Source organism: Ornithodoros turicata, chromosome 3 (genome assembly GCF_037126465.1).
Source record: "Ornithodoros turicata isolate Travis chromosome 3, ASM3712646v1, whole genome shotgun sequence".
Lineage (NCBI taxonomy): Eukaryota > Metazoa > Arthropoda > Arachnida > Ixodida > Argasidae > Ornithodoros > Ornithodoros turicata.
In genome coordinates this window covers 41,257,451-41,268,235 of record NC_088203.1, presented here as the reverse complement: position 1 = coordinate 41,268,235, position 10,785 = coordinate 41,257,451, and positions in this window count along the sequence as shown.

Here is a 10,785-nt window from a genome sequence, read left to right as displayed (position 1 = left end):
TTGAGGCAAGGTGTGGAGTGCTGCGCACAAGGGAGTGGAGGAGCAAGTTTGAGCCCATCGATGCTCACTGCCAGTTATGCAAGGAAGGACTTGTGGAGAACATACTGCATGTTGTACTGGACTACGTCGCCTTGGGAGGTAAACGGACATGCCCTATAGAAGAAGCACTCGGCTTCTATGCGACCAGCGGAGAAAACGCAGAGGTGACAGCAACGAAACGCCGTTTGAGACGGTGGATGACACTGAACAGAGAGGAACGACAGAAACAGGATCGCAGCAAGGAGAATACCCCAGTACAAACAGGACCCAGCTCAACGACAACAAACTACGAAATAGTACCGGGCAACAAAGGCAGTTGTAACCTACACATACGCGAAGTACCAAGCAAAGTCAACGGCGAAGAGGCCAGCGCCACCACATGCACCGGAAGCCAAATATGAACCACAGAAAGACAGGGACGCAAATGAAAAGAAACATTGAAAATTGAAAGGGCATTGAAACTGAAATGCAGGAAACTTATTGGCATGTCCGCACAGTTCGCTGTTTGCTGGACCCTCGTTACAAAGAGGCCCGCCAGGGGTGCCCCTACTATCCATCCATCCATCCATTGATTCACCAGAGCGCGTAAATTGGTCTGCTGTCTGGATTGGAATTGGCCAATTGAAGAGAGGCGCGTAAATGTTCTCCTAATGGTTCGTGCTGTGGGCACTCTGCCACATGGGACTACTTCTCTGTTCTTTTGAACGACAGTATTGTAGTCCATATTCGCAGCACCCAGAGTTATAACCACCTGGGCTTTTTCATTTATTGAATAGACTACACTAGTCATCTGTACCGCTTTTCTGTGATGTAACAGTACGCCTACAAACAAACTCCCAATTTCAACATGCGGCAAATGACTGTTTTTATTTTTTTCTTGCTTCGGTACCAGTAAGACAGGCATGCCTTATCGCACCTGTATGCCGTGTTTTATCTCGTAGGGCTTAATCGCTAAGGCGGCAGTCACACTTCTTATACATTAGACATTATACACGAGCATGACGTCGTCCATGTATGACGAACATGTACAACGAACATCTCTTACACATAGATGAGTAGAAAATCCAGCGAACCGGTAAGGGAGATGAAGGGAAGTTCCTCAGGACAAGAGCCGCCGATATTTTGAACAGAGACTGATCGAAAATTTGAAACAGAGACTGTAGAAGAGACTGTTCGAAATATTGCCGGCTCCCGTCCTGAGGCACTTCCCTTGATCCCTTATACGTATGTGGTTATATCCACGAAAAAACTCCGAAAAACGCACAACTTGGCCACCCGAGTAACATCCCTGCAAGCTACCCACGGATCACCCGAGCGATGAAGCTGGGATGATACTGCGTGCGCCTTTTTAGGTAGGTAAGAAACACGTACCTCCTTGTATCAATTCAAGTACACGTTTAGTCTGAATTTTAAAGAAAATGCATGGCGTTACAATCTGGAAATCCACAGAAAGGGTGGACATCTTTTTACAGTACGAGTGAAGAGGCTATCGTAAGGCATGCGTAAAACGGATTGTCACTTGTGGTATTATTTGGTGTTGTGGTAATTTCGTTATCTCTTTGCAGCGAACATCGTCTACGCAAGGCATTCATTGCAGCAAACACTTGGAATGGGTGTTTACCCAAGAGAGCCTGCAAGTTTCGAACTTACAGCTCTGCCCAAAAATAGATCATTCGAAATAGTAGAAATCACTCACAACTAATTACTTTGTTTTGTGAGTATGGAAGCAGCGCAAGCGTAGAAGACGACGACTCGAGAAGACGAGCGCGTGATAGAACCAAGCGCAAATGCAAGCCACGCCATCTTGGCGAATGTAAGTCGTAGAATAAAGAGCCGTTTCCTTCGACGCCTGTTGTTCCCCCAGCCGTAGCCCCCACATCTGGCGCAGTCGACAACGGACTCCCTCGGCCAGACAGCATTCAACTGGACCCACGCAACGTCCAGTGAGTTATATGCCTTGACAATCGACTTTCTCAGAGCTGAGCTTGACCGCCGTGGATCGGAAACTACTGCCCAAAAGATGAAATAGTGCAGCACCTTCATGAAGCTATTTTATCTGAAAGAACGCAGCTTGCCGACACTACAGAAACGCCGTCGTTTCCGGCCGGCACGTCACAGGCGCCTTCGGATACTACCGCGTTGCTGGCAGCTTGCATACAGCAGAATGCCCAACTTATACAAATGTTACAAGCTTCCCGACCGCAGCAGCCACTGCAGGTAGCAACACTGCCAGACTCATCAGCCTCTGTCCGTACCTTCGAAGATTGCAAACACACATCTGCTAAGCGGTGGATTGAGGAAATGGAAAAGACGCAACAATTAGCGACATGGCAGGATTCAACGGTGCGAGCAATCGCAATTAGTAAACTTCGTGGAACAGCAAAAGATTGGCATTTATTCGACACGGGGACCCAATGCAAAGCCGCCTTTTTTAAGAAGTTTGACGACACACTCACGATTGTAGAGTGGTAAACTAGAGTTGCAGATAGGAAGCAAGGACCGCAAGAAACGCTCCACCAGTATAGTTTTTCAAAGTTGCGGCTTCTGGCACGAAGTCCGGTAACCCTCTCATTGCAAGGAGTTAATGACCCAATGTTAGTGGCATCAATATGCGCACAATGGCCAAAGTCTATCGATGACTTTATCGAAATCGTCACGGAGCTCGATAACACTTTAGCTCACGTGAAACCACGCAGTGGACATTCCTCGAACTTCAACAGGTACAGTTAGTACCGCTAGCGCGCCGGGTAGACAAGTAACTCCACGTCCTGAAGGACAACAACAGGCCCAGCCAGACGCAACGCGCCGCATCACAGCATTACCTGCAACACAACAAGAATCACGTTATGCAGCTATCTCGGAGAAGTATGGAGCACCAGCTTTTCGCCGAGGACAAGACATTAATGAAGCAGTTTGCTATAAATGCAAACAGAAAGGGCACTTGGCGGCACATTGCCGACAGCAACACGCAACAGCACAAGACGGCACAAACTCCCCAGCCCCAAAGTTACCAGCTTGTCACACTCATATGCTGGAAGGATCACAAGTCTTGTGTCCGATGGTACCAACCAACATAGAAGGATATGGTTCCGTTCATGCCTTCCCGGACAGTGGCTCCAAGTTGACCATCATTTCAGACATCGACACTAACAGACCAGTAACTCCATGGAATGGAGCCCCCCTTGTCTGTGGTTGGTGGTGGACACGTTACTCCTGTAGGAACTACGCCCATCACGGTAACCATTGCAGGAATATCAGGAACTGTAGAAGCAGCTATCCTTCACCGCAACATTTTGCCCTTCATTCTGGGTGAGGATTGGTTCCTAGCCGCGCAAGCAGAACTTCACGTCAAACCGCCCCATCCTTCAGAAATACGTCACCCGCCGTCTGGAACTGCCATCCTCTGCGAGTAGAAACTAGTTCGCAAAATGCTCAACGCAGTTGTTTTACAGCTACCAGCTTTGGGCATATTCACCGAATCACCTAGCCAGGGCAAAGGAGTCCGCTCCGAACGCATTTTCCCAGCGGAGAAGACAGAGTGGACAAAACTAAACTGTTCAGTACACGGGCCAGCTGAGTCAAATGAGTTAGCTACAGAAGACAGTCTACTGCTCTCTGATGTCAAATTGGGACCACAGTTGCAAACAGACGAGCAAGACAAGCTCAAAGCAGTTCTGAACAAGCATACAAATGCTTTCGCTAAAAACGACGACATTCTCGGTTGCTACACGGGCACGAAGCACGAAATTCAGCTCGTAGCAGGACACCAGCCCTACAGCTGACAACCTTACCGCTATTCTCAAGATGATCGACGATACCGTGAAGTGGAGACAACCAGACTTCTGGCAAGCGGTATCATCGAGCGCTCAACAAGTGCACGGCCGTAGTTGTTACGCGAAATAAGAAGAAGAGGCTCTGCGACAATTACATTCCATTGAATCGCCTTACGATTCTGGTCGCGCAGCCACTACCAAGAGCCGAAGATCTGATGGAAGACGTCTGCGGTTGCACACTATTTGGAACGCTGGATCTAAAATCCTCCTGCTGGCAAATACCTCTAAAAGTAGAGGATCAGCACAAAACGTCCTTCATAACTCACACTGGAACGTGCCAATGGACAAGAGTGCCCTTCGGCTTGCGCAACGTGCCCGCGCCGGCATCGAAAATGTGGCGTTAGAGTGTACCTCGGTGATATTCTGCTGTTCGCCGAAAACTTTCAAGAATTTCTACAGCTTCTTCAAGACGTGCTAACACTTGTGGAACAGAGTGGACTCAAGATATCTACAACAAAATGCTGTCTCGCAGTCACAGCCATGAAGTTCTTCGGATACATCATATCAGGGACAGGAAAATCTCCAGATCCTGCGAAAGTAGATTTACTAGTGAAGATTCCAGCCCCATCAACAGCAAAAGCTGTCCTCTCTTGGATCCAAACCGCATTCTTCTGCAAGGATGCAACCGCAAGGATTCCACAGAAAATTTATCCAAGGATTTGCTACAATTGTTGCCCCTGTCCAACTCATCGTGAAATCAGGACAATACGTTTGGACCGACGAATGCGAGCAAGCTTTCCAAACGATTCGGAGGTGTTTGACAAATGCACCCATCTTACGCTCTTAAAAATGAACTTCACCACATAACACGCTGGTGGCGAACCATCATCCCGAACAACAACGTTCTCGCCCTTAATTTATTGAACATCGTCATTTGTGATAGTGGTTGGCTACGAGCGTGCCATGTGGCGAAGTTCATCTTTAAGAGCGTAGACAATAATATTCTTGAATGACATTGTTCTCAAACGTGATTTATTGAACGTTGTCATATTCGGGATGATGGTTGACTACACTCCTAAAAATGAACTTCACCACATAACACGCTGGTGGCGAACCATCATCGCGAACAATAACGTTCTCGCCCGTAATTTATTGAACATCGTCATTTGTGATAGTGGTTAGCTACGAGCGTGCCATGTGGGGAAGTTCGTCTTTAAGAGCGTAGTCAATAATATTCTTGAATGACATTGTTCTCAAACGTGATTTATTGAACGTTGTCATATTCGGGATGATGGTTGACTACACTCCTAAAATGAACTTCACCACATAACACGTTGGTGGCGAACCATCATCGCGAACAATAACGTTCTCGCCCGTAATTTATTGAACATCGTCATTTGTGATAGTGGTTAGCTACGAGCGTGCCATGTGGGGAAGTTCGTCTTTAAGAGCGTAGTCAATAATATTCTTGAATGACATTGTTCTCAAACGTGATTTATTGAACGTTGTCATATTCGGGATGATGGTTGACTACACTCCTAAAATGAACTTCACCACATAACACGTTGGTGGCGAACCATCATCGCGAACAATAACGTTCTCGCCCTTAATTTATTGAACATCGTCATTTGTGATAGTGGTCGGCTACGAGCGTGCCATGTGGGGAAGTTCGTCTTTAAGAGCGTAGTCAATAATATTCTTGAATGACATTGTTCTCAAACGTGATTTATTGAACGCTGTCATATTCGGGATGATGGTTGACTACACTCCTAAAATGAACTTCACCACATAACACGCTGGTGACGAACCATCATCGCGAACAATAACGTTCTCGCCCTTAATTTATTGAACATCGTCATTTGTGATAGTGGTCGGCTACGAGCGTGCCATGTGGGGAAGTTCGTTTTTAAGAGCGTAGGGCACTTCGACCCTCAGTCTTCAACCACGGTAGCCACAGATGCCTCAGGCGTTGCACTCAGAGCCGTATTATCGCAGCAGCAAAAAGGCAAAGAACGCCAGCCGTTCGCTGACATCACACGAAAAGAACCTCCATAGCAACGTACTCGAATGGCTAGCGGTGCACTGGGCAGTATTCGTGAAATTCAGACCATACCTATTAACAATCAAATTCTGCATCTTGACTGACAACTGGACAGTTGCATGTCTAACGTCAAGCACGAAGCCGTCCAGAAGATTCACTGGAATGCTAATGAACCTCACAGAGTTTGATTTCACAGGTCAGAACCGCCCTGGCCGTTTAAACAATATAGCAGACATGCTTTCCACGCTGTCGTACACAACCTTAAAGGGACTATGAAATTTCCCGAACCCCCATACTTTTTTTCGATGGAAACTGTTCTTCCCGCAGAGAAATGAATATGCCACAAATTTTTCCGGACGAAATCGCTCCACTCTGCGAGGAGCGCGCGCTGGAAATGTCTGTTCCGCGTTCCTCCTCTCCCCCGCATATTTCCCTGCCGATGGTGTAACTGTACGGACCGCTCTTCGGTTCCCCGTTACGTCACCGGTGTTGCACAATGGCAAGTAATGCCGCGAGCTCGCGCTGTGGCTGCCGCCACTGCCGAAATCTGCCGATCGCGCGAAAGCTGCTGTCTTGGAGATTTCCACTCCCGATGAACGCATACGCGGGGTCCTACGGCGCATGCTCCTGGCGGGATTCCTCGGCTCGGCAACACGTCACGATGACGTGTTGCTGAGCCGGCCGTGGTCGCGTCAAGTTACCCGTTGTGTCTCCGCTCGGCAGCTCGTCACGGCGCGGCGCCAGCTGTCCTCCCTTCGCCGCTCCGTTTAAATTCGCTCCCGAGAAATCCGCTCGCGCGACGAAAGTAAAATTTCGGTTCTAGACTCAGAAAAATGTCTTCTTTCGAACGAAACGAAGAAAAAAATCGTTTCATAGTCCCTTTAAGCTCATCGACAATAAGTAAGGCTCAACAAGGAGATCCGGAAATTGAGGGCATCATTTCAGATGTCCAAAGCACTGAAGAAAGCGATGACGCTTTCACACTCATCGACAGCACACTGTACAGCAAAACAGGCTCAGGACTTCTAGTCATCGTCCTGCCAAGAAGTATGCGACAATCCGCACCTGAACTATCCCACGATGGAAACGATCACATGGATTATGACCGCACATTAGCGAAAGTACAAGATCGCTACTGGTGGCCCCAAATGGAGAAAATTGTAAAAGACTACGTCACAGCTTGCGAAACATGTCAAATCAACAATCGTCCAATAACGAAGTCAGTGGGACATATGGGGGAAATGCCAATGTCCGACATTCCCTTCAACATTATCGCGATGGACCACATCACAATGTCAGAAGACAACAAAGCACGGTATATTCTGAATGTAATAGACTTCACTACGAGATACATCGTTCCAGCAGCAGTGCCAGACACATCGACCAAAGCAGTACTTTCACACCTCCACGATGTATTCTCCACGGAACGCCACACCTCCACGGAACGCCAGACCATTGCCTCACAGACAACGGAAAATGTGTTGGAGCAACAGAGTTCACGAACTTTATGCGAACTTCATCACGGCATAAGTTCACATCACCCAATACCATATCGAGCAGCTAGCAACGGCATGATTGAACGCAGTAATGCCACGCTCATCACAGAGCTTAGGAAAATATGCCAAAATCACCCCCAAACATGGGAAAAGTACCTTCAAGAGGCAGCGTTCGCAGTGGACACTTCGACCAATGCTTCACTCGGATTTTCGCCATTCCAGTTATTACATGGCTACACACCGAAGCTACCATAGCAAAACACAGTCGAACATCACCTCCTACTGCTTTGCGAGGACCGCCGCGAAGCTCAGACAACGTCTGAAACAGCCCGTGAAGATCAGAAGAGACGATACAACCGCGAACACCGTCACAAGGAAATCTCCATTGGAGATATCGTATGGATACAACGACAAGAATCAGTCAAAGACATGTGTTCGAAGATGGCTCCCCGATTTAAGGGTTTCTACACAGTTCTCGAAAGGAAAACACCATACACCTACAAGGTGGTACGCATAAACCCAAGCTCACCAAGAAGCAAGTCGGAACAGCGTATAGTCCCTATCAGCCAAATCAAGCCTTACAAGGCACCCTGTCAAGACCCTTTCTTGTTCCGCCACACAAACCAACCACACGAAAGCGACGAAGTCCCCGGCACCTCCATGAACAACTCCGGCTACCTCCACGAAAGGGACATCGTATAAGTGGACGACCCCAACCAATCTCATAAACGAGAACTCTACTGTGACTTTGTGTAACTATCTTGTGTTAGTTTTCGTAATTTTAAAGGGTTTATTTTGTTTTATGCCGAAACGGCTCGTCAATTTTTCAAGAAGGGTAGGATGTGAGTATGGAAGCAGCGCAAGCGTAGAAGACGACGACTTGAGAAGACGAGCGCGTGATAGAACCAAGCGCAAATGCAAGCCACGCCATCTTGGCGAATGTAAGTCGTAGAATAAAGAGCCGTTTCCTTCTACGCCTGTTGTTGCCCCAGCCGTAGCCCCCACAGTTTCACGGAAAAGATATATGAGAACAAAGCATACTAGTTTCCGAAACATTCCACAACTGTTCTTCATATACAATATTTATCGCCTTTTCTTGTTACTTTCGTCGTTCCATCATACGTAGCTGAGACTGTACACCACAAAAGATTTAGATTTTTCCCTGGCATAATACAGTTTCAAGGAACAGCGTTTCAATTCACATCCCAAGAAACTCTTGTGTACACTACTTCTATTGGATAAACTATGAAAATATCGAGAAACTCCAGAAAATGTCACAGTATAACTCCCGTCTGCACTGTTGACACGCAGATCTAGTTGGCCGCGGAAAAGTATCGCATTGCAACTCTCCTGCATAAATGTTCTTTTCAACAGAGACGTCTAGCAAAGAAAAAAAAAAGTGCTACAGTGGATGCAGTAAAGAGAAAAAAAAAATACATTGTGCACCACTGCGAATATTAAACCCTGCGATAGAAAACAGGATTACAGGGGGCAAATAATCCGTCAACAAATTTATACACTGGATGAACCGTCGAGTGGGCAACCTTCTATCCGTCTAGTGGTGCCCCTTTCATCGCTGCCCCCGCATGTCAGAAGAACATGTTACGCAAAATTAAGAGAAGCCATGAGCTACTCAACTGACGAAAACAAAACTTTACGAACAACCTCATCCCAAATATATGTATACAATATGGAGTATGCGTGCGATTGTGCAGAACGTACGAATTATAGCATGTGTGATGGTAAAGAGAGACATCGAATCGCAGAAGCTCTTGAAGACACTAGAATGGCTCCCTCAAGATGTCATTTTCTGCAGGTTCTTCCGTTGGTCCCGCTGTTAACTTGGCTAAGTTCAAGATTGCAATTCAATTCTAAGTTAGATTGGAAACTCTATTCGTGTTGTGGTAATTTCGCGATCTGTTTGCTGCGAACATCGTCTACGCAAGGCATTCATTGCAGCAAACACTTGGAATGGTGTTTACCCAAGACAGCCTGCAACTTTCGAACTTACAGCTCTGCCCAAAAATAGATAATTAGAAATAGTAGAAATCACTCACAGCTAATTACTTTGTTTCAACGAAAAGATACATGCGAACAAAGCATTCCGAAACATTCCACAACTGTTCTTGATATGCAACATTTATCGCCTTTTCTTGTTATGTTCTCGTCTTCAATTGGTTTCGCAAACTCTAGTTGGCTGCGCGGTGTGGTGCCCCTGAATAAGCTCCGCGCACCAATCTGATCTTGCACCATTCACCATTCTGAGCACTTGAGCTGTAAAGGCTAAATTAAATTATAGAATTTTTTTTGTTGCCCTTTCGCCTGAAGCAAATGCAGATATTTGCTTACGATGCGAGGAGACCTCCTGAGACGGCCCTCGGGAAGCACCTGTTAACACTCTAAGACTTAAAAGAACCCAGACAACCATCAATGTCCCAGGGACGTCCCAAACTTGTCCCGACATCCTAGTCCCGGTGTAACGTCCCCAGGGCTTCCGTAGGAAGTCACGTCAGGATGAAATAAACATCCGCGACCAGTCATCACCGGATGTTGGGTCTGATGTCCTTAGGACGTTGCTGGGATATCCAGAGCTGACGACGTTTCGAATATTCAAAATGTATTCCCAATAATGCAAACACGCAATAATGAAATAAACATGCAATAATAAAATGCAAACACGCTTAGTTACAATCATCTTCGTTATGCCGCTCACGGATCGCAAGGGTATTAGAGGAATCGCAGAGCAGCTTACTGCAGTTAAGTATATTATGACCGTAGCTGAATTTGTATAGTACAACAGGCACACAATTTCAGCTGAAACCTGTCGTGAATTCCTCCCTTAGCGGAGAAGCTGGGGCGGCGACGCTCGCATTGACAAGGGAATCCGCATCGCAAGGGAGAGCAGCGCATCCGCTTCCTCTCCTTTGTTCACGGAAGCCATAGCCTCCTATATTTGAGAATGCCTGTTCAACGGCGCCGAGATCAAAGAGCACCGCCCGTCCAATCCGTTTCCGGCGCCCACCGCAAGGGGCGCTGCCTCCCTAGGATACTGCGCTGCGATTGTCATGCTTTTCTATGAGCGATGTTGCATCGCGAAACTAATTTTATGTGGCATATTTTCGACATTTTAATACTGCAACGCGAACTAGGGCTTACGATAATTAGTTGAGAAGTTGATAATAGAAAGAAAATAAGCGCTAGGTTATTTTCGAGGGTGTTTAGTGATGAAAGGCGCAAACGTCGGAGCCGCAAAAAATATCCATTTTCCGGCAGTAAGATGTTTCACGTCGAATTGTAGCTGACGTTATGAAGCAGGGGAGATTATGTGAACATGTTGTACTGTGACTAGGGAGTGAAAAGGGCTGATGACACGGATTTTAGTATGGATGCCCCGAGATCTGAGCGAGCTTCACGAATGCACAGATCATCATAGTGC